The sequence below is a fragment of the Anomaloglossus baeobatrachus genome, unplaced genomic scaffold, assembly GCF_048569485.1.
Source record: "Anomaloglossus baeobatrachus isolate aAnoBae1 unplaced genomic scaffold, aAnoBae1.hap1 Scaffold_4779, whole genome shotgun sequence".
In the NCBI taxonomy this organism is placed as follows: Eukaryota; Metazoa; Chordata; class Amphibia; order Anura; family Aromobatidae; genus Anomaloglossus; species Anomaloglossus baeobatrachus.
The window spans coordinates 1-22,862 of record NW_027444124.1 but is presented as its reverse complement, the minus strand read 5'-3'; the positions used below and the strand labels follow the sequence as shown (position 1 = coordinate 22,862).

At 46.6% G+C, this 22,862-nt stretch overlaps 13 non-coding genes and 2 pseudogenes across 13 annotated transcripts; all 15 read right to left on the bottom strand.

Moving 5' to 3' along the window:
• Positions 1-603: 603 nt before the first annotated feature.
• LOC142281623 (U2 spliceosomal RNA) lies at positions 604-795 on the bottom strand. The gene has a single exon (XR_012743678.1). It is a non-coding gene; the product is annotated as a U2 spliceosomal RNA (small nuclear RNA).
• Positions 796-2,180: 1,385 nt separating this feature from the next.
• On the bottom strand, positions 2,181-2,371 carry LOC142281618 (U2 spliceosomal RNA). Its single transcript, XR_012743673.1, has one exon. It is a non-coding gene; the product is annotated as a U2 spliceosomal RNA (small nuclear RNA).
• Positions 2,372-3,758: 1,387 nt separating this feature from the next.
• On the bottom strand, positions 3,759-3,949 carry LOC142281617 (U2 spliceosomal RNA). Its single transcript, XR_012743672.1, has one exon. It is a non-coding gene; the product is annotated as a U2 spliceosomal RNA (small nuclear RNA).
• Positions 3,950-5,336: 1,387 nt separating this feature from the next.
• Positions 5,337-5,527, bottom strand: LOC142281616 (U2 spliceosomal RNA). Its single transcript, XR_012743671.1, has one exon. It is a non-coding gene; the product is annotated as a U2 spliceosomal RNA (small nuclear RNA).
• Positions 5,528-6,914: 1,387 nt separating this feature from the next.
• Positions 6,915-7,118, bottom strand: LOC142281625 (U2 spliceosomal RNA; annotated as a pseudogene).
• Positions 7,119-7,815: 697 nt separating this feature from the next.
• Positions 7,816-7,957, bottom strand: LOC142281626 (U2 spliceosomal RNA; annotated as a pseudogene).
• A 1,387-nt stretch (positions 7,958-9,344) lies between these two features.
• LOC142281615 (U2 spliceosomal RNA) lies at positions 9,345-9,535 on the bottom strand. The gene has a single exon (XR_012743670.1). It is a non-coding gene; the product is annotated as a U2 spliceosomal RNA (small nuclear RNA).
• A 1,387-nt stretch (positions 9,536-10,922) lies between these two features.
• LOC142281614 (U2 spliceosomal RNA) lies at positions 10,923-11,113 on the bottom strand. Its single transcript, XR_012743669.1, has one exon. It is a non-coding gene; the product is annotated as a U2 spliceosomal RNA (small nuclear RNA).
• A 1,387-nt stretch (positions 11,114-12,500) lies between these two features.
• On the bottom strand, positions 12,501-12,691 carry LOC142281613 (U2 spliceosomal RNA). The gene has a single exon (XR_012743668.1). It is a non-coding gene; the product is annotated as a U2 spliceosomal RNA (small nuclear RNA).
• A 1,387-nt stretch (positions 12,692-14,078) lies between these two features.
• On the bottom strand, positions 14,079-14,269 carry LOC142281612 (U2 spliceosomal RNA). Its single transcript, XR_012743667.1, has one exon. It is a non-coding gene; the product is annotated as a U2 spliceosomal RNA (small nuclear RNA).
• A 1,387-nt stretch (positions 14,270-15,656) lies between these two features.
• Positions 15,657-15,847, bottom strand: LOC142281629 (U2 spliceosomal RNA). Its single transcript, XR_012743682.1, has one exon. It is a non-coding gene; the product is annotated as a U2 spliceosomal RNA (small nuclear RNA).
• Positions 15,848-17,234: 1,387 nt separating this feature from the next.
• LOC142281628 (U2 spliceosomal RNA) lies at positions 17,235-17,425 on the bottom strand. The gene has a single exon (XR_012743681.1). It is a non-coding gene; the product is annotated as a U2 spliceosomal RNA (small nuclear RNA).
• A 1,387-nt stretch (positions 17,426-18,812) lies between these two features.
• On the bottom strand, positions 18,813-19,003 carry LOC142281627 (U2 spliceosomal RNA). Its single transcript, XR_012743680.1, has one exon. It is a non-coding gene; the product is annotated as a U2 spliceosomal RNA (small nuclear RNA).
• Positions 19,004-20,391: 1,388 nt separating this feature from the next.
• Positions 20,392-20,582, bottom strand: LOC142281622 (U2 spliceosomal RNA). Its single transcript, XR_012743677.1, has one exon. It is a non-coding gene; the product is annotated as a U2 spliceosomal RNA (small nuclear RNA).
• A 1,387-nt stretch (positions 20,583-21,969) lies between these two features.
• LOC142281611 (U2 spliceosomal RNA) lies at positions 21,970-22,160 on the bottom strand. Its single transcript, XR_012743666.1, has one exon. It is a non-coding gene; the product is annotated as a U2 spliceosomal RNA (small nuclear RNA).
• Between the last annotated feature and the right edge of the window lie 702 nt (positions 22,161-22,862).

The following is a 22,862-nucleotide window of genomic DNA, read 5'->3' as shown; positions in this document are numbered from 1 at the left end:
TCCTTATATTGCGGTATGAGGCTTCGCAGTAGGTTGCAAACATTCATCACCCATGACTTTCCCCAATTGAGCTCAGAAGCTCAATGTCTATCATGACCTCTCTTTTAGAATGTCCAAGAGCAAGCAAACTATTCCTCCAGGAGAGGGCGCCAACAGACTACTAAAGAGATCATCATTACTCAAAGAAAACCCCAAAAACCAATGCATGATAGGAATAAACAGGTAACTTTCTTTGGAGTGGAAGCGGAGAGATCGCACCAGATGCCAATTCTAGATGTTATCACACCTGTGGTCACTGCAGCAGCAGGTGAATCCACTTTGTCCAAAAGGGATCTATTCCATTCAATTGCAAATGATCTAGATAAGACAGAGAACTGCAGCACGGGGACATAGCCGAGTTGGTCAGGTTGAGTGGTGATGAGTTTGCTATTTGGATGAATAAAGAAAGTCAAAAGTGTGAAAGATAAAAACAAAAGGAGGAAGTGTGAAAAGTGAATGGGCCAAATTGAGGTGCATATGAAGACGTATGCTTTCTTCCAATTCATTAAATCGGGCTAATATGAATCAGGTGAATTGAGTTCTGCTTTTGGAAACTGGGTTAAGAAGGGGTGCACCGTTCCTGGAGGTACTGCAATACCAGGTCAATGCGTGGAGTGGACAGAGCAAGCTCTTTTTTCCATCTCCCTGTTCTAAAAATCCATTTAATATATGGTCCCCAGATAGGGGACGTATCAGATATTAAACTGATAAGAACAGATACTACACTTGATCTTAGCCAAAAGGCCGAGAAGCGATAACCAGAATTGGTTTGGGCCTCGAGTGGCACCCTGGCCTATGCCGGACACATCTTAGGGAGAGAGAGCGAGAGGGAGACAAACCCACGCCTACACAAGACATTTTGTCACCCAAGCCAACCCTTGAAAAGGCTGCTTTGCAGAGCCAAAACAAGAAGAATGGTGCGTTTTGCAGCCGCCGCCCACTGCAATGAATCTGAATAACTCCTCCTTTAGGGCGCAAGCAACTCCCCTCCCCCTTGCAGTCTTTCCAATTCACGATACAAAAAGACGGACAGGACAGGTTGCCTGACTTTCCGTCACTGCCACCCTTTGCCATCCTTACCCGTAGAAAGCCCTTTCATCATCCCCAAACCCTAATCTTTTCCCTTTCCTTCCCAGCCCCAAACCCTGCCCTCTGTACCTTTCTCACCACCCGCTTCCCTTCTCCTGTCATCCCCCTACCACCCGGAAAAAAAGAGATTGCCCCCTCCTTCCACTAGCCCACCCTCCCACCCAAAGAACAACTTCTTCTGCGCAGCTTGTTTTCTAGGCAGCAGCGCTATTGTGATGTCATCGGGGGGCATTGTGACAAGCCGCCAGTGTTCCGTCTCTTCATGTTGTGCACAGTTCAAACGGAAAATACATCAACAGGCAGACTACAGAAAAGCTTACTATCAAAGGTTAGAGGGGGGCTTTCTCAGAGGGCTTTTTACAGTTTTTCTATTCCCAATTAGCCGTTTAAGTGTACTTATTGAAAGTAGTAATTCTTTCATAGGCCGCCCTTTCTTAGTATTTGACGTTCCTTATATTGCGGTATGAGGCTTCGCAGTAGGTTGCAAACATTCATCACCCATGACTTTCCCCAATTGAGCTCAGAAGCTCAATGTCTATCATGACCTCTCTTTTAGAATGTCCAAGAGCAAGCAAACTATTCCTCCAGGAGAGGGCGCCAACAGACTACTAAAGAGATCATCATTACTCAAAGAAAACCCCAAAAACCAATGCATGATAGGAATAAACAGGTAACTTTCTTTGGAGTGGAAGCGGAGAGATCGCACCAGATGCCAATTCTAGATGTTATCACACCTGTGGTCACTGCAGCAGCAGGTGAATCCACTTTGTCCAAAAGGGATCTATTCCATTCAATTGCAAATGATCTAGATAAGACAGAGAACTGCAGCACGGGGACATAGCCGAGTTGGTCAGGTTGAGTGGTGATGAGTTTGCTATTTGGATGAATAAAGAAAGTCAAAAGTGTGAAAGATAAAAAACAAAAGGAGGAAGTGTGAAAAGTGAATGGGCCAAATTGAGGTGCATATGAAGACGTATGCTTTCTTCCAATTCATTAAATCGGGCTAATATGAATCAGGTGAATTGAGTTCTGCTTTTGGAAACTGGGTTAAGAAGGGGTGCACCGTTCCTGGAGGTACTGCAATACCAGGTCAATGCGTGGAGTGGACAGAGCAAGCTCTTTTTCCATCTCCCTGTTCTAAAAATCCATTTAATATATGGTCCCCAGATAGGGGACGTATCAGATATTAAACTGATAAGAACAGATACTACACTTGATCTTAGCCAAAAGGCCGAGAAGCGATAACCAGAATTGGTTTGGGCCTCGAGTGGCACCCTGGCCTATGCCGGACACATCTTAGGGAGAGAGAGCGAGAGGGAGACAAACCCACGCCTACACAAGACATTTTGTCACCCAAGCCAACCCTTGAAAAGGCTGCTTTGCAGAGCCAAAACAAGAAGAATGGTGCGTTTTGCAGCCGCCGCCCACTGCAATGAATCTGAATAACTCCTCCTTTAGGGCGCAAGCAACTCCCCTCCCCCTTGCAGTCTTTCCAATTCACGATACAAAAAGACGGACAGGACAGGTTGCCTGACTTTCCGTCACTGCCACCCTTTGCCATCCTTACCCGTAGAAAGCCCTTTCATCATCCCCAAACCCTAATCTTTTCCCTTTCCTTCCCAGCCCCCAAACCCTGCCCTCTGTACCTTTCTCACCACCCGCTTCCCTTCTCCTGTCATCCCCCTACCACCCGGGAAAAAAAGAGATTGCCCCCTCCTTCCACTAGCCCACCCTCCCACCCAAAGAACAACTTCTTCTGCGCAGCTTGTTTTCTAGGCAGCAGCGCTATTGTGATGTCATCGGGGGGCATTGTGACAAGCCGCCAGTGTTCCGTCTCTTCATGTTGTGCACAGTTCAAACGGAAAATACATCAACAGGCAGACTACAGAAAAGCTTACTATCAAAGGTTAGAGGGGGGCTTTCTCAGAGGGCTTTTTACAGTTTTTCTATTCCCAATTAGCCGTTTAAGTGTACTTATTGAAAGTAGTAATTCTTTCATAGGCCGCCCTTTCTTAGTATTTGACGTTCCTTATATTGCGGTATGAGGCTTCGCAGTAGGTTGCAAACATTCATCACCCATGACTTTCCCCAATTGAGCTCAGAAGCTCAATGTCTATCATGACCTCTCTTTTAGAATGTCCAAGAGCAAGCAAACTATTCCTCCAGGAGAGGGCGCCAACAGACTACTAAAGAGATCATCATTACTCAAAGAAAACCCCAAAAACCAATGCATGATAGGAATAAACAGGTAACTTTCTTTGGAGTGGAAGCGGAGAGATCGCACCAGATGCCAATTCTAGATGTTATCACACCTGTGGTCACTGCAGCAGCAGGTGAATCCACTTTGTCCAAAAGGGATCTATTCCATTCAATTGCAAATGATCTAGATAAGACAGAGAACTGCAGCACGGGGACATAGCCGAGTTGGTCAGGTTGAGTGGTGATGAGTTTGCTATTTGGATGAATAAAGAAAGTCAAAAGTGTGAAAGATAAAAAACAAAAGGAGGAAGTGTGAAAAGTGAATGGGCCAAATTGAGGTGCATATGAAGACGTATGCTTTCTTCCAATTCATTAAATCGGGCTAATATGAATCAGGTGAATTGAGTTCTGCTTTTGGAAACTGGGTTAAGAAGGGGTGCACCGTTCCTGGAGGTACTGCAATACCAGGTCAATGCGTGGAGTGGACAGAGCAAGCTCTTTTTCCATCTCCCTGTTCTAAAAATCCATTTAATATATGGTCCCCAGATAGGGGACGTATCAGATATTAAACTGATAAGAACAGATACTACACTTGATCTTAGCCAAAAGGCCGAGAAGCGATAACCAGAATTGGTTTGGGCCTCGAGTGGCACCCTGGCCTATGCCGGACACATCTTAGGGAGAGAGAGCGAGAGGGAGACAAACCCACGCCTACACAAGACATTTTGTCACCCAAGCCAACCCTTGAAAAGGCTGCTTTGCAGAGCCAAAACAAGAAGAATGGTGCGTTTTGCAGCCGCCGCCCACTGCAATGAATCTGAATAACTCCTCCTTTAGGGCGCAAGCAACTCCCCTCCCCCTTGCAGTCTTTCCAATTCACGATACAAAAAGACGGACAGGACAGGTTGCCTGACTTTCCGTCACTGCCACCCTTTGCCATCCTTACCCGTAGAAAGCCCTTTCATCATCCCCAAACCCTAATCTTTTCCCTTTCCTTCCCAGCCCCCAAACCCTGCCCTCTGTACCTTTCTCACCACCCGCTTCCCTTCTCCTGTCATCCCCCTACCACCCGGGAAAAAAAGAGATTGCCCCCTCCTTCCACTAGCCCACCCTCCCACCCAAAGAACAACTTCTTCTGCGCAGCTTGTTTTCTAGGCAGCAGCGCTATTGTGATGTCATCGGGGGGCATTGTGACAAGCCGCCAGTGTTCCGTCTCTTCATGTTGTGCACAGTTCAAACGGAAAATACATCAACAGGCAGACTACAGAAAAGCTTACTATCAAAGGTTAGAGGGGGGCTTTCTCAGAGGGCTTTTTACAGTTTTTCTATTCCCAATTAGCCGTTTAAGTGTACTTATTGAAAGTAGTAATTCTTTCATAGGCCGCCCTTTCTTAGTATTTGACGTTCCTTATATTGCGGTATGAGGCTTCGCAGTAGGTTGCAAACATTCATCACCCATGACTTTCCCCAATTGAGCTCAGAAGCTCAATGTCTATCATGACCTCTCTTTTAGAATGTCCAAGAGCAAGCAAACTATTCCTCCAGGAGAGGGCGCCAACAGACTACTAAAGAGATCATCATTACTCAAAGAAAACCCCAAAAACCAATGCATGATAGGAATAAACAGGTAACTTTCTTTGGAGTGGAAGCGGAGAGATCGCACCAGATGCCAATTCTAGATGTTATCACACCTGTGGTCACTGCAGCAGCAGGTGAATCCACTTTGTCCAAAAGGGATCTATTCCATTCAATTGCAAATGATCTAGATAAGACAGAGAACTGCAGCACGGGGACATAGCCGAGTTGGTCAGGTTGAGTGGTGATGAGTTTGCTATTTGGATGAATAAAGAAAGTCAAAAGTGTGAAAGATAAAAAACAAAAGGAGGAAGTGTGAAAAGTGAATGGGCCAAATTGAGGTGCATATGAAGACGTATGCTTTCTTCCAATTCATTAAATCGGGCTAATATGAATCAGGTGAATTGAGTTCTGCTTTTGGAAACTGGGTTAAGAAGGGGTGCACCGTTCCTGGAGGTACTGCAATACCAGGTCAATGCGTGGAGTGGACAGAGCAAGCTCTTTTTCCATCTCCCTGTTCTAAAAATCCATTTAATATATGGTCCCCAGATAGGGGACGTATCAGATATTAAACTGATAAGAACAGATACTACACTTGATCTTAGCCAAAAGGCCGAGAAGCGATAACCAGAATTGGTTTGGGCCTCGAGTGGCACCCTGGCCTATGCCGGACACATCTTAGGGAGAGAGAGCGAGAGGGAGACAAACCCACGCCTACACAAGACATTTTGTCACCCAAGCCAACCCTTGAAAAGGCTGCTTTGCAGAGCCAAAACAAGAAGAATGGTGCGTTTTGCAGCCGCCGCCCACTGCAATGAATCTGAATAACTCCTCCTTTAGGGCGCAAGCAACTCCCCTCCCCCTTGCAGTCTTTCCAATTCACGATACAAAAAGACGGACAGGACAGGTTGCCTGACTTTCCGTCACTGCCACCCTTTGCCATCCTTACCCGTAGAAAGCCCTTTCATCATCCCCAAACCCTAATCTTTTCCCTTTCCTTCCCAGCCCCCAAACCCTGCCCTCTGTACCTTTCTCACCACCCGCTTCCCTTCTCCTGTCATCCCCCTACCACCCGGGAAAAAAAGAGATTGCCCCCTCCTTCCACTAGCCCACCCTCCCACCCAAAGAACAACTTCTTCTGCGCAGCTTGTTTTCTAGGCAGCAGCGCTATTGTGATGTCATCGGGGGGCATTGTGACAAGCCGCCAGTGTTCCGTCTCTTCATGTTGTGCACAGTTCAAACGGAAAATACATCAACAGGCAGACTACAGAAAAGCTTACTATCAAAGGTTAGAGGGGGGCTTTCTCAGAGGGCTTTTTACAGTTTTTCTATTCCCAATTAGCCGTTTAAGTGTACTTATTGAAAGTAGTAATTCTTTCATAGGCCGCCCTTTCTTAGTATTTGACGTTCCTTATATTGCGGTATGAGGCTTCGCAGTAGGTTGCAAACATTCATCACCCATGACTTTCCCCAATTGAGCTCAGAAGCTCAATGTCTATCATGACCTCTCTTTTAGAATGTCCAAGAGCAAGCAAACTATTCCTCCAGGAGAGGGCGCCAACAGACTACTAAAGAGATCATCATTACTCAAAGAAAACCCCAAAAACCAATGCATGATAGGAATAAACAGGTAACTTTCTTTGGAGTGGAAGCGGAGAGATCGCACCAGATGCCAATTCTAGATGTTATCACACCTGTGGTCACTGCAGCAGCAGGTGAATCCACTTTGTCCAAAAGGGATCTATTCCATTCAATTGCAAATGATCTAGATAAGACAGAGAACTGCAGCACGGGGACATAGCCGAGTTGGTCAGGTTGAGTGGTGATGAGTTTGCTATTTGGATGAATAAAGAAAGTCAAAAGTGTGAAAGATAAAAAACAAAAGGAGGAAGTGTGAAAAGTGAATGGGCCAAATTGAGGTGCATATGAAGACGTATGCTTTCTTCCAATTCATTAAATCGGGCTAATATGAATCAGGTGAATTGAGTTCTGCTTTTGGAAACTGGGTTAAGAAGGGGTGCACCGTTCCTGGAGGTACTGCAATACCAGGTCAATGCGTGGAGTGGACAGAGCAAGCTCTTTTTCCATCTCCCTGTTCTAAAAATCCATTTAATATATGGTCCCCAGATAGGGGACGTATCAGATATTAAACTGATAAGAACAGATTTTTTTTTTTTTTATTTAATGAAGCTTTCCAAAGCACCGCAAAAATGCATGACCGAAGTCACACCAAAAACAGTGCAAAGGCTAGGATTCGTGTGGACCCCTCCGTGAGAAGAGGATCCCCAAAAATCAACCCCGTCCCTCCGAGCCAGAAGGCCACAGCGAGGGTCAGGGATCTTCGGTGCTCCCCCAAGCCGAAGCCTGGTTGAGCCTTGTTGTTGCTCCCAGCGTCCACCGAGGCATCTTACCCAAGTGGAGTAGGGAGCTACTAGTCGTTGGTTTCGCAGCCGAGACTGCCCGGACCGTCAACCGGTGTTGGTTTCTCAGCACAAGGCTGACCGGACCTCCAACCGGGTGTTGGTTTCTCAGCCCAAGGCTGACCGGACCTCCAACCGGGTGTTGGTTTCTCAGCCCAAGGCTAACCGGACCTCCAACCGGGTGTTGGTTTCTCAGCCAAAGCTGCCCCGGACCTCCAACCGGGTGTTGGTTTCTCAGCCCAAAGCTGACCGGACCTCCGACCGGGATTATAAAAATTTCCCTTCTTAGCCAGAAGGCCGGGATAGGGCAATATGCTTGGAAAGTATGAATAGGCAAGGCGCGGCGTGCGACAGAGTCTGAGGCTTACCAGGGTCCCAACCTAGCAAGTTCAGACTCCCTCCAGGGTGTCCATTCCTGGGGCACATTGCACCATAACCCCCACACTTACTCAGTCTAATAGCCTCGATCCTGGTAGGGCCATGGTTTCCTCTAGATGGATATACTATCCTCCCAAAGTACTAACAAGCGCAACCTTCCAGTGTGCATTGCATCATTGTACTAAGGTGGCCGGAGCCTTAAACCACCTTTTCGAACGATACTACACTTGATCTTAGCCAAAAGGCCGAGAAGCGATAACCAGAATTGGTTTGGGCCTCGAGTGGCACCCTGGCCTATGCCGGACACATCTTAGGGAGAGAGAGCGAGAGGGAGACAAACCCACGCCTACACAAGACATTTTGTCACCCAAGCCAACCCTTGAAAAGGCTGCTTTGCAGAGCCAAAACAAGAAGAATGGTGCGTTTTGCAGCCGCCGCCCACTGCAATGAATCTGAATAACTCCTCCTTTAGGGCGCAAGCAACTCCCCTCCCCCTTGCAGTCTTTCCAATTCACGATACAAAAAGACGGACAGGACAGGTTGCCTGACTTTCCGTCACTGCCACCCTTTGCCATCCTTACCCGTAGAAAGCCCTTTCATCATCCCCAAACCCTAATCTTTTCCCTTTCCTTCCCAGCCCCCAAACCCTGCCCTCTGTACCTTTCTCACCACCCGCTTCCCTTCTCCTGTCATCCCCCTACCACCCGGGAAAAAAAGAGATTGCCCCCTCCTTCCACTAGCCCACCCTCCCACCCAAAGAACAACTTCTTCTGCGCAGCTTGTTTTCTAGGCAGCAGCGCTATTGTGATGTCATCGGGGGGCATTGTGACAAGCCGCCAGTGTTCCGTCTCTTCATGTTGTGCACAGTTCAAACGGAAAATACATCAACAGGCAGACTACAGAAAAGCTTACTATCAAAGGTTAGAGGGGGGCTTTCTCAGAGGGCTTTTTACAGTTTTTCTATTCCCAATTAGCCGTTTAAGTGTACTTATTGAAAGTAGTAATTCTTTCATAGGCCGCCCTTTCTTAGTATTTGACGTTCCTTATATTGCGGTATGAGGCTTCGCAGTAGGTTGCAAACATTCATCACCCATGACTTTCCCCAATTGAGCTCAGAAGCTCAATGTCTATCATGACCTCTCTTTTAGAATGTCCAAGAGCAAGCAAACTATTCCTCCAGGAGAGGGCGCCAACAGACTACTAAAGAGATCATCATTACTCAAAGAAAACCCCAAAAACCAATGCATGATAGGAATAAACAGGTAACTTTCTTTGGAGTGGAAGCGGAGAGATCGCACCAGATGCCAATTCTAGATGTTATCACACCTGTGGTCACTGCAGCAGCAGGTGAATCCACTTTGTCCAAAAGGGATCTATTCCATTCAATTGCAAATGATCTAGATAAGACAGAGAACTGCAGCACGGGGACATAGCCGAGTTGGTCAGGTTGAGTGGTGATGAGTTTGCTATTTGGATGAATAAAGAAAGTCAAAAGTGTGAAAGATAAAAAACAAAAGGAGGAAGTGTGAAAAGTGAATGGGCCAAATTGAGGTGCATATGAAGACGTATGCTTTCTTCCAATTCATTAAATCGGGCTAATATGAATCAGGTGAATTGAGTTCTGCTTTTGGAAACTGGGTTAAGAAGGGGTGCACCGTTCCTGGAGGTACTGCAATACCAGGTCAATGCGTGGAGTGGACAGAGCAAGCTCTTTTTCCATCTCCCTGTTCTAAAAATCCATTTAATATATGGTCCCCAGATAGGGGACGTATCAGATATTAAACTGATAAGAACAGATACTACACTTGATCTTAGCCAAAAGGCCGAGAAGCGATAACCAGAATTGGTTTGGGCCTCGAGTGGCACCCTGGCCTATGCCGGACACATCTTAGGGAGAGAGAGCGAGAGGGAGACAAACCCACGCCTACACAAGACATTTTGTCACCCAAGCCAACCCTTGAAAAGGCTGCTTTGCAGAGCCAAAACAAGAAGAATGGTGCGTTTTGCAGCCGCCGCCCACTGCAATGAATCTGAATAACTCCTCCTTTAGGGCGCAAGCAACTCCCCTCCCCCTTGCAGTCTTTCCAATTCACGATACAAAAAGACGGACAGGACAGGTTGCCTGACTTTCCGTCACTGCCACCCTTTGCCATCCTTACCCGTAGAAAGCCCTTTCATCATCCCCAAACCCTAATCTTTTCCCTTTCCTTCCCAGCCCCCAAACCCTGCCCTCTGTACCTTTCTCACCACCCGCTTCCCTTCTCCTGTCATCCCCCTACCACCCGGGAAAAAAAGAGATTGCCCCCTCCTTCCACTAGCCCACCCTCCCACCCAAAGAACAACTTCTTCTGCGCAGCTTGTTTTCTAGGCAGCAGCGCTATTGTGATGTCATCGGGGGGCATTGTGACAAGCCGCCAGTGTTCCGTCTCTTCATGTTGTGCACAGTTCAAACGGAAAATACATCAACAGGCAGACTACAGAAAAGCTTACTATCAAAGGTTAGAGGGGGGCTTTCTCAGAGGGCTTTTTACAGTTTTTCTATTCCCAATTAGCCGTTTAAGTGTACTTATTGAAAGTAGTAATTCTTTCATAGGCCGCCCTTTCTTAGTATTTGACGTTCCTTATATTGCGGTATGAGGCTTCGCAGTAGGTTGCAAACATTCATCACCCATGACTTTCCCCAATTGAGCTCAGAAGCTCAATGTCTATCATGACCTCTCTTTTAGAATGTCCAAGAGCAAGCAAACTATTCCTCCAGGAGAGGGCGCCAACAGACTACTAAAGAGATCATCATTACTCAAAGAAAACCCCAAAAACCAATGCATGATAGGAATAAACAGGTAACTTTCTTTGGAGTGGAAGCGGAGAGATCGCACCAGATGCCAATTCTAGATGTTATCACACCTGTGGTCACTGCAGCAGCAGGTGAATCCACTTTGTCCAAAAGGGATCTATTCCATTCAATTGCAAATGATCTAGATAAGACAGAGAACTGCAGCACGGGGACATAGCCGAGTTGGTCAGGTTGAGTGGTGATGAGTTTGCTATTTGGATGAATAAAGAAAGTCAAAAGTGTGAAAGATAAAAAACAAAAGGAGGAAGTGTGAAAAGTGAATGGGCCAAATTGAGGTGCATATGAAGACGTATGCTTTCTTCCAATTCATTAAATCGGGCTAATATGAATCAGGTGAATTGAGTTCTGCTTTTGGAAACTGGGTTAAGAAGGGGTGCACCGTTCCTGGAGGTACTGCAATACCAGGTCAATGCGTGGAGTGGACAGAGCAAGCTCTTTTTCCATCTCCCTGTTCTAAAAATCCATTTAATATATGGTCCCCAGATAGGGGACGTATCAGATATTAAACTGATAAGAACAGATACTACACTTGATCTTAGCCAAAAGGCCGAGAAGCGATAACCAGAATTGGTTTGGGCCTCGAGTGGCACCCTGGCCTATGCCGGACACATCTTAGGGAGAGAGAGCGAGAGGGAGACAAACCCACGCCTACACAAGACATTTTGTCACCCAAGCCAACCCTTGAAAAGGCTGCTTTGCAGAGCCAAAACAAGAAGAATGGTGCGTTTTGCAGCCGCCGCCCACTGCAATGAATCTGAATAACTCCTCCTTTAGGGCGCAAGCAACTCCCCTCCCCCTTGCAGTCTTTCCAATTCACGATACAAAAAGACGGACAGGACAGGTTGCCTGACTTTCCGTCACTGCCACCCTTTGCCATCCTTACCCGTAGAAAGCCCTTTCATCATCCCCAAACCCTAATCTTTTCCCTTTCCTTCCCAGCCCCCAAACCCTGCCCTCTGTACCTTTCTCACCACCCGCTTCCCTTCTCCTGTCATCCCCCTACCACCCGGGAAAAAAAGAGATTGCCCCCTCCTTCCACTAGCCCACCCTCCCACCCAAAGAACAACTTCTTCTGCGCAGCTTGTTTTCTAGGCAGCAGCGCTATTGTGATGTCATCGGGGGGCATTGTGACAAGCCGCCAGTGTTCCGTCTCTTCATGTTGTGCACAGTTCAAACGGAAAATACATCAACAGGCAGACTACAGAAAAGCTTACTATCAAAGGTTAGAGGGGGGCTTTCTCAGAGGGCTTTTTACAGTTTTTCTATTCCCAATTAGCCGTTTAAGTGTACTTATTGAAAGTAGTAATTCTTTCATAGGCCGCCCTTTCTTAGTATTTGACGTTCCTTATATTGCGGTATGAGGCTTCGCAGTAGGTTGCAAACATTCATCACCCATGACTTTCCCCAATTGAGCTCAGAAGCTCAATGTCTATCATGACCTCTCTTTTAGAATGTCCAAGAGCAAGCAAACTATTCCTCCAGGAGAGGGCGCCAACAGACTACTAAAGAGATCATCATTACTCAAAGAAAACCCCAAAAACCAATGCATGATAGGAATAAACAGGTAACTTTCTTTGGAGTGGAAGCGGAGAGATCGCACCAGATGCCAATTCTAGATGTTATCACACCTGTGGTCACTGCAGCAGCAGGTGAATCCACTTTGTCCAAAAGGGATCTATTCCATTCAATTGCAAATGATCTAGATAAGACAGAGAACTGCAGCACGGGGACATAGCCGAGTTGGTCAGGTTGAGTGGTGATGAGTTTGCTATTTGGATGAATAAAGAAAGTCAAAAGTGTGAAAGATAAAAAACAAAAGGAGGAAGTGTGAAAAGTGAATGGGCCAAATTGAGGTGCATATGAAGACGTATGCTTTCTTCCAATTCATTAAATCGGGCTAATATGAATCAGGTGAATTGAGTTCTGCTTTTGGAAACTGGGTTAAGAAGGGGTGCACCGTTCCTGGAGGTACTGCAATACCAGGTCAATGCGTGGAGTGGACAGAGCAAGCTCTTTTTCCATCTCCCTGTTCTAAAAATCCATTTAATATATGGTCCCCAGATAGGGGACGTATCAGATATTAAACTGATAAGAACAGATACTACACTTGATCTTAGCCAAAAGGCCGAGAAGCGATAACCAGAATTGGTTTGGGCCTCGAGTGGCACCCTGGCCTATGCCGGACACATCTTAGGGAGAGAGAGCGAGAGGGAGACAAACCCACGCCTACACAAGACATTTTGTCACCCAAGCCAACCCTTGAAAAGGCTGCTTTGCAGAGCCAAAACAAGAAGAATGGTGCGTTTTGCAGCCGCCGCCCACTGCAATGAATCTGAATAACTCCTCCTTTAGGGCGCAAGCAACTCCCCTCCCCCTTGCAGTCTTTCCAATTCACGATACAAAAAGACGGACAGGACAGGTTGCCTGACTTTCCGTCACTGCCACCCTTTGCCATCCTTACCCGTAGAAAGCCCTTTCATCATCCCCAAACCCTAATCTTTTCCCTTTCCTTCCCAGCCCCCAAACCCTGCCCTCTGTACCTTTCTCACCACCCGCTTCCCTTCTCCTGTCATCCCCCTACCACCCGGGAAAAAAAGAGATTGCCCCCTCCTTCCACTAGCCCACCCTCCCACCCAAAGAACAACTTCTTCTGCGCAGCTTGTTTTCTAGGCAGCAGCGCTATTGTGATGTCATCGGGGGGCATTGTGACAAGCCGCCAGTGTTCCGTCTCTTCATGTTGTGCACAGTTCAAACGGAAAATACATCAACAGGCAGACTACAGAAAAGCTTACTATCAAAGGTTAGAGGGGGGCTTTCTCAGAGGGCTTTTTACAGTTTTTCTATTCCCAATTAGCCGTTTAAGTGTACTTATTGAAAGTAGTAATTCTTTCATAGGCCGCCCTTTCTTAGTATTTGACGTTCCTTATATTGCGGTATGAGGCTTCGCAGTAGGTTGCAAACATTCATCACCCATGACTTTCCCCAATTGAGCTCAGAAGCTCAATGTCTATCATGACCTCTCTTTTAGAATGTCCAAGAGCAAGCAAACTATTCCTCCAGGAGAGGGCGCCAACAGACTACTAAAGAGATCATCATTACTCAAAGAAAACCCCAAAAACCAATGCATGATAGGAATAAACAGGTAACTTTCTTTGGAGTGGAAGCGGAGAGATCGCACCAGATGCCAATTCTAGATGTTATCACACCTGTGGTCACTGCAGCAGCAGGTGAATCCACTTTGTCCAAAAGGGATCTATTCCATTCAATTGCAAATGATCTAGATAAGACAGAGAACTGCAGCACGGGGACATAGCCGAGTTGGTCAGGTTGAGTGGTGATGAGTTTGCTATTTGGATGAATAAAGAAAGTCAAAAGTGTGAAAGATAAAAAACAAAAGGAGGAAGTGTGAAAAGTGAATGGGCCAAATTGAGGTGCATATGAAGACGTATGCTTTCTTCCAATTCATTAAATCGGGCTAATATGAATCAGGTGAATTGAGTTCTGCTTTTGGAAACTGGGTTAAGAAGGGGTGCACCGTTCCTGGAGGTACTGCAATACCAGGTCAATGCGTGGAGTGGACAGAGCAAGCTCTTTTTCCATCTCCCTGTTCTAAAAATCCATTTAATATATGGTCCCCAGATAGGGGACGTATCAGATATTAAACTGATAAGAACAGATACTACACTTGATCTTAGCCAAAAGGCCGAGAAGCGATAACCAGAATTGGTTTGGGCCTCGAGTGGCACCCTGGCCTATGCCGGACACATCTTAGGGAGAGAGAGCGAGAGGGAGACAAACCCACGCCTACACAAGACATTTTGTCACCCAAGCCAACCCTTGAAAAGGCTGCTTTGCAGAGCCAAAACAAGAAGAATGGTGCGTTTTGCAGCCGCCGCCCACTGCAATGAATCTGAATAACTCCTCCTTTAGGGCGCAAGCAACTCCCCTCCCCCTTGCAGTCTTTCCAATTCACGATACAAAAAGACGGACAGGACAGGTTGCCTGACTTTCCGTCACTGCCACCCTTTGCCATCCTTACCCGTAGAAAGCCCTTTCATCATCCCCAAACCCTAATCTTTTCCCTTTCCTTCCCAGCCCCCAAACCCTGCCCTCTGTACCTTTCTCACCACCCGCTTCCCTTCTCCTGTCATCCCCCTACCACCCGGGAAAAAAAGAGATTGCCCCCTCCTTCCACTAGCCCACCCTCCCACCCAAAGAACAACTTCTTCTGCGCAGCTTGTTTTCTAGGCAGCAGCGCTATTGTGATGTCATCGGGGGGCATTGTGACAAGCCGCCAGTGTTCCGTCTCTTCATGTTGTGCACAGTTCAAACGGAAAATACATCAACAGGCAGACTACAGAAAAGCTTACTATCAAAGGTTAGAGGGGGGCTTTCTCAGAGGGCTTTTTACAGTTTTTCTATTCCCAATTAGCCGTTTAAGTGTACTTATTGAAAGTAGTAATTCTTTCATAGGCCGCCCTTTCTTAGTATTTGACGTTCCTTATATTGCGGTATGAGGCTTCGCAGTAGGTTGCAAACATTCATCACCCATGACTTTCCCCAATTGAGCTCAGAAGCTCAATGTCTATCATGACCTCTCTTTTAGAATGTCCAAGAGCAAGCAAACTATTCCTCCAGGAGAGGGCGCCAACAGACTACTAAAGAGATCATCATTACTCAAAGAAAACCCCAAAAACCAATGCATGATAGGAATAAACAGGTAACTTTCTTTGGAGTGGAAGCGGAGAGATCGCACCAGATGCCAATTCTAGATGTTATCACACCTGTGGTCACTGCAGCAGCAGGTGAATCCACTTTGTCCAAAAGGGATCTATTCCATTCAATTGCAAATGATCTAGATAAGACAGAGAACTGCAGCACGGGGACATAGCCGAGTTGGTCAGGTTGAGTGGTGATGAGTTTGCTATTTGGATGAATAAAGAAAGTCAAAAGTGTGAAAGATAAAAAACAAAAGGAGGAAGTGTGAAAAGTGAATGGGCCAAATTGAGGTGCATATGAAGACGTATGCTTTCTTCCAATTCATTAAATCGGGCTAATATGAATCAGGTGAATTGAGTTCTGCTTTTGGAAACTGGGTTAAGAAGGGGTGCACCGTTCCTGGAGGTACTGCAATACCAGGTCAATGCGTGGAGTGGACAGAGCAAGCTCTTTTTCCATCTCCCTGTTCTAAAAATCCATTTAATATATGGTCCCCAGATAGGGGACGTATCAGATATTAAACTGATAAGAACAGATACTACACTTGATCTTAGCCAAAAGGCCGAGAAGCGATAACCAGAATTGGTTTGGGCCTCGAGTGGCACCCTGGCCTATGCCGGACACATCTTAGGGAGAGAGAGCGAGAGGGAGACAAACCCACGCCTACACAAGACATTTTGTCACCCAAGCCAACCCTTGAAAAGGCTGCTTTGCAGAGCCAAAACAAGAAGAATGGTGCGTTTTGCAGCCGCCGCCCACTGCAATGAATCTGAATAACTCCTCCTTTAGGGCGCAAGCAACTCCCCTCCCCCTTGCAGTCTTTCCAATTCACGATACAAAAAGACGGACAGGACAGGTTGCCTGACTTTCCGTCACTGCCACCCTTTGCCATCCTTACCCGTAGAAAGCCCTTTCATCATCCCCAAACCCTAATCTTTTCCCTTTCCTTCCCAGCCCCCAAACCCTGCCCTCTGTACCTTTCTCACCACCCGCTTCCCTTCTCCTGTCATCCCCCTACCACCCGGGAAAAAAAGAGATTGCCCCCTCCTTCCACTAGCCCACCCTCCCACCCAAAGAACAACTTCTTCTGCGCAGCTTGTTTTCTAGGCAGCAGCGCTATTGTGATGTCATCGGGGGGCATTGTGACAAGCCGCCAGTGTTCCGTCTCTTCATGTTGTGCACAGTTCAAACGGAAAATACATCAACAGGCAGACTACAGAAAAGCTTACTATCAAAGGTTAGAGGGGGGCTTTCTCAGAGGGCTTTTTACAGTTTTTCTATTCCCAATTAGCCGTTTAAGTGTACTTATTGAAAGTAGTAATTCTTTCATAGGCCGCCCTTTCTTAGTATTTGACGTTCCTTATATTGCGGTATGAGGCTTCGCAGTAGGTTGCAAACATTCATCACCCATGACTTTCCCCAATTGAGCTCAGAAGCTCAATGTCTATCATGACCTCTCTTTTAGAATGTCCAAGAGCAAGCAAACTATTCCTCCAGGAGAGGGCGCCAACAGACTACTAAAGAGATCATCATTACTCAAAGAAAACCCCAAAAACCAATGCATGATAGGAATAAACAGGTAACTTTCTTTGGAGTGGAAGCGGAGAGATCGCACCAGATGCCAATTCTAGATGTTATCACACCTGTGGTCACTGCAGCAGCAGGTGAATCCACTTTGTCCAAAAGGGATCTATTCCATTCAATTGCAAATGATCTAGATAAGACAGAGAACTGCAGCACGGGGACATAGCCGAGTTGGTCAGGTTGAGTGGTGATGAGTTTGCTATTTGGATGAATAAAGAAAGTCAAAAGTGTGAAAGATAAAAAACAAAAGGAGGAAGTGTGAAAAGTGAATGGGCCAAATTGAGGTGCATATGAAGACGTATGCTTTCTTCCAATTCATTAAATCGGGCTAATATGAATCAGGTGAATTGAGTTCTGCTTTTGGAAACTGGGTTAAGAAGGGGTGCACCGTTCCTGGAGGTACTGCAATACCAGGTCAATGCGTGGAGTGGACAGAGCAAGCTCTTTTTCCATCTCCCTGTTCTAAAAATCCATTTAATATATGGTCCCCAGATAGGGGACGTATCAGATATTAAACTGATAAGAACAGATACTACACTTGATCTTAGCCAAAAGGCCGAGAAGCGATAACCAGAATTGGTTTGGGCCTCGAGTGGCACCCTGGCCTATGCCGGACACATCTTAGGGAGAGAGAGCGAGAGGGAGACAAACCCACGCCTACACAAGACATTTTGTCACCCAAGCCAACCCTTGAAAAGGCTGCTTTGCAGAGCCAAAACAAGAAGAATGGTGCGTTTTGCAGCCGCCGCCCACTGCAATGAATCTGAATAACTCCTCCTTTAGGGCGCAAGCAACTCCCCTCCCCCTTGCAGTCTTTCCAATTCACGATACAAAAAGACGGACAGGACAGGTTGCCTGACTTTCCGTCACTGCCACCCTTTGCCATCCTTACCCGTAGAAAGCCCTTTCATCATCCCCAAACCCTAATCTTTTCCCTTTCCTTCCCAGCCCCCAAACCCTGCCCTCTGTACCTTTCTCACCACCCGCTTCCCTTCTCCTGTCATCCCCCTACCACCCGGGAAAAAAAGAGATTGCCCCCTCCTTCCACTAGCCCACCCTCCCACCCAAAGAACAACTTCTTCTGCGCAGCTTGTTTTCTAGGCAGCAGCGCTATTGTGATGTCATCGGGGGGCATTGTGACAAGCCGCCAGTGTTCCGTCTCTTCATGTTGTGCACAGTTCAAACGGAAAATACATCAACAGGCAGACTACAGAAAAGCTTACTATCAAAGGTTAGAGGGGGGCTTTCTCAGAGGGCTTTTTACAGTTTTTCTATTCCCAATTAGCCGTTTAAGTGTACTTATTGAAAGTAGTAATTCTTTCATAGGCCGCCCTTTCTTAGTATTTGACGTTCCTTATATTGCGGTATGAGGCTTCGCAGTAGGTTGCAAACATTCATCACCCATGACTTTCCCCAATTGAGCTCAGAAGCTCAATGTCTATCATGACCTCTCTTTTAGAATGTCCAAGAGCAAGCAAACTATTCCTCCAGGAGAGGGCGCCAACAGACTACTAAAGAGATCATCATTACTCAAAGAAAACCCCAAAAACCAATGCATGATAGGAATAAACAGGTAACTTTCTTTGGAGTGGAAGCGGAGAGATCGCACCAGATGCCAATTCTAGATGTTATCACACCTGTGGTCACTGCAGCAGCAGGTGAATCCACTTTGTCCAAAAGGGATCTATTCCATTCAATTGCAAATGATCTAGATAAGACAGAGAACTGCAGCACGGGGACATAGCCGAGTTGGTCAGGTTGAGTGGTGATGAGTTTGCTATTTGGATGAATAAAGAAAGTCAAAAGTGTGAAAGATAAAAAACAAAAGGAGGAAGTGTGAAAAGTGAATGGGCCAAATTGAGGTGCATATGAAGACGTATGCTTTCTTCCAATTCATTAAATCGGGCTAATATGAATCAGGTGAATTGAGTTCTGCTTTTGGAAACTGGGTTAAGAAGGGGTGCACCGTTCCTGGAGGTACTGCAATACCAGGTCAATGCGTGGAGTGGACAGAGCAAGCTCTTTTTCCATCTCCCTGTTCTAAAAATCCATTTAATATATGGTCCCCAGATAGGGGACGTATCAGATATTAAACTGATAAGAACAGATACTACACTTGATCTTAGCCAAAAGGCCGAGAAGCGATAACCAGAATTGGTTTGGGCCTCGAGTGGCACCCTGGCCTATGCCGGACACATCTTAGGGAGAGAGAGCGAGAGGGAGACAAAACCCACGCCTACACAAGACATTTTGTCACCCAAGCCAACCCTTGAAAAGGCTGCTTTGCAGAGCCAAAACAAGAAGAATGGTGCGTTTTGCAGCCGCCGCCCACTGCAATGAATCTGAATAACTCCTCCTTTAGGGCGCAAGCAACTCCCCTCCCCCTTGCAGTCTTTCCAATTCACGATACAAAAAGACGGACAGGACAGGTTGCCTGACTTTCCGTCACTGCCACCCTTTGCCATCCTTACCCGTAGAAAGCCCTTTCATCATCCCCAAACCCTAATCTTTTCCCTTTCCTTCCCAGCCCCCAAACCCTGCCCTCTGTACCTTTCTCACCACCCGCTTCCCTTCTCCTGTCATCCCCCTACCACCCGGGAAAAAAAGAGATTGCCCCCTCCTTCCACTAGCCCACCCTCCCACCCAAAGAACAACTTCTTCTGCGCAGCTTGTTTTCTAGGCAGCAGCGCTATTGTGATGTCATCGGGGGGCATTGTGACAAGCCGCCAGTGTTCCGTCTCTTCATGTTGTGCACAGTTCAAACGGAAAATACATCAACAGGCAGACTACAGAAAAGCTTACTATCAAAGGTTAGAGGGGGGCTTTCTCAGAGGGCTTTTTACAGTTTTTCTATTCCCAATTAGCCGTTTAAGTGTACTTATTGAAAGTAGTAATTCTTTCATAGGCCGCCCTTTCTTAGTATTTGACGTTCCTTATATTGCGGTATGAGGCTTCGCAGTAGGTTGCAAACATTCATCACCCATGACTTTCCCCAATTGAGCTCAGAAGCTCAATGTCTATCATGACCTCTCTTTTAGAATGTCCAAGAGCAAGCAAACTATTCCTCCAGGAGAGGGCGCCAACAGACTACTAAAGAGATCATCATTACTCAAAGAAAACCCCAAAAACCAATGCATGATAGGAATAAACAGGTAACTTTCTTTGGAGTGGAAGCGGAGAGATCGCACCAGATGCCAATTCTAGATGTTATCACACCTGTGGTCACTGCAGCAGCAGGTGAATCCACTTTGTCCAAAAGGGATCTATTCCATTCAATTGCAAATGATCTAGATAAGACAGAGAACTGCAGCACGGGGACATAGCCGAGTTGGTCAGGTTGAGTGGTGATGAGTTTGCTATTTGGATGAATAAAGAAAGTCAAAAGTGTGAAAGATAAAAAACAAAAGGAGGAAGTGTGAAAAGTGAATGGGCCAAATTGAGGTGCATATGAAGACGTATGCTTTCTTCCAATTCATTAAATCGGGCTAATATGAATCAGGTGAATTGAGTTCTGCTTTTGGAAACTGGGTTAAGAAGGGGTGCACCGTTCCTGGAGGTACTGCAATACCAGGTCAATGCGTGGAGTGGACAGAGCAAGCTCTTTTTCCATCTCCCTGTTCTAAAAATCCATTTAATATATGGTCCCCAGATAGGGGACGTATCAGATATTAAACTGATAAGAACAGATACTACACTTGATCTTAGCCAAAAGGCCGAGAAGCGATAACCAGAATTGGTTTGGGCCTCGAGTGGCACCCTGGCCTATGCCGGACACATCTTAGGGAGAGAGAGCGAGAGGGAGACAAACCCACGCCTACACAAGACATTTTGTCACCCAAGCCAACCCTTGAAAAGGCTGCTTTGCAGAGCCAAAACAAGAAGAATGGTGCGTTTTGCAGCCGCCGCCCACTGCAATGAATCTGAATAACTCCTCCTTTAGGGCGCAAGCAACTCCCCTCCCCCTTGCAGTCTTTCCAATTCACGATACAAAAAGACGGACAGGACAGGTTGCCTGACTTTCCGTCACTGCCACCCTTTGCCATCCTTACCCGTAGAAAGCCCTTTCATCATCCCCAAACCCTAATCTTTTCCCTTTCCTTCCCAGCCCCCAAACCCTGCCCTCTGTACCTTTCTCACCACCCGCTTCCCTTCTCCTGTCATCCCCCTACCACCCGGGAAAAAAAGAGATTGCCCCCTCCTTCCACTAGCCCACCCTCCCACCCAAAGAACAACTTCTTCTGCGCAGCTTGTTTTCTAGGCAGCAGCGCTATTGTGATGTCATCGGGGGGCATTGTGACAAGCCGCCAGTGTTCCGTCTCTTCATGTTGTGCACAGTTCAAACGGAAAATACATCAACAGGCAGACTACAGAAAAGCTTACTATCAAAGGTTAGAGGGGGGCTTTCTCAGAGGGCTTTTTACAGTTTTTCTATTCCCAATTAGCCGTTTAAGTGTACTTATTGAAAGTAGTAATTCTTTCATAGGCCGCCCTTTCTTAGTATTTGACGTTCCTTATATTGCGGTATGAGGCTTCGCAGTAGGTTGCAAACATTCATCACCCATGACTTTCCCCAATTGAGCTCAGAAGCTCAATGTCTATCATGACCTCTCTTTTAGAATGTCCAAGAGCAAGCAAACTATTCCTCCAGGAGAGGGCGCCAACAGACTACTAAAGAGATCATCATTACTCAAAGAAAACCCCAAAAACCAATGCATGATAGGAATAAACAGGTAACTTTCTTTGGAGTGGAAGCGGAGAGATCGCACCAGATGCCAATTCTAGATGTTATCACACCTGTGGTCACTGCAGCAGCAGGTGAATCCACTTTGTCCAAAAGGGATCTATTCCATTCAATTGCAAATGATCTAGATAAGACAGAGAACTGCAGCACGGGGACATAGCCGAGTTGGTCAGGTTGAGTGGTGATGAGTTTGCTATTTGGATGAATAAAGAAAGTCAAAAGTGTGAAAGATAAAAAACAAAAGGAGGAAGTGTGAAAAGTGAATGGGCCAAATTGAGGTGCATATGAAGACGTATGCTTTCTTCCAATTCATTAAATCGGGCTAATATGAATCAGGTGAATTGAGTTCTGCTTTTGGAAACTGGGTTAAGAAGGGGTGCACCGTTCCTGGAGGTACTGCAATACCAGGTCAATGCGTGGAGTGGACAGAGCAAGCTCTTTTTCCATCTCCCTGTTCTAAAAATCCATTTAATATATGGTCCCCAGATAGGGGACGTATCAGATATTAAACTGATAAGAACAGATACTACACTTGATCTTAGCCAAAAGGCCGAGAAGCGATAACCAGAATTGGTTTGGGCCTCGAGTGGCACCCTGGCCTATGCCGGACACATCTTAGGGAGAGAGAGCGAGAGGGAGACAAACCCACGCCTACACAAGACATTTTGTCACCCAAGCCAACCCTTGAAAAGGCTGCTTTGCAGAGCCAAAACAAGAAGAATGGTGCGTTTTGCAGCCGCCGCCCACTGCAATGAATCTGAATAACTCCTCCTTTAGGGCGCAAGCAACTCCCCTCCCCCTTGCAGTCTTTCCAATTCACGATACAAAAAGACGGACAGGACAGGTTGCCTGACTTTCCGTCACTGCCACCCTTTGCCATCCTTACCCGTAGAAAGCCCTTTCATCATCCCCAAACCCTAATCTTTTCCCTTTCCTTCCCAGCCCCCAAACCCTGCCCTCTGTACCTTTCTCACCACCCGCTTCCCTTCTCCTGTCATCCCCCTACCACCCGGGAAAAAAAGAGATTGCCCCCTCCTTCCACTAGCCCACCCTCCCACCCAAAGAACAACTTCTTCTGCGCAGCTTGTTTTCTAGGCAGCAGCGCTATTGTGATGTCATCGGGGGGCATTGTGACAAGCCGCCAGTGTTCCGTCTCTTCATGTTGTGCACAGTTCAAACGGAAAATACATCAACAGGCAGACTACAGAAAAGCTTACTATCAAAGGTTAGAGGGGGGCTTTCTCAGAGGGCTTTTTACAGTTTT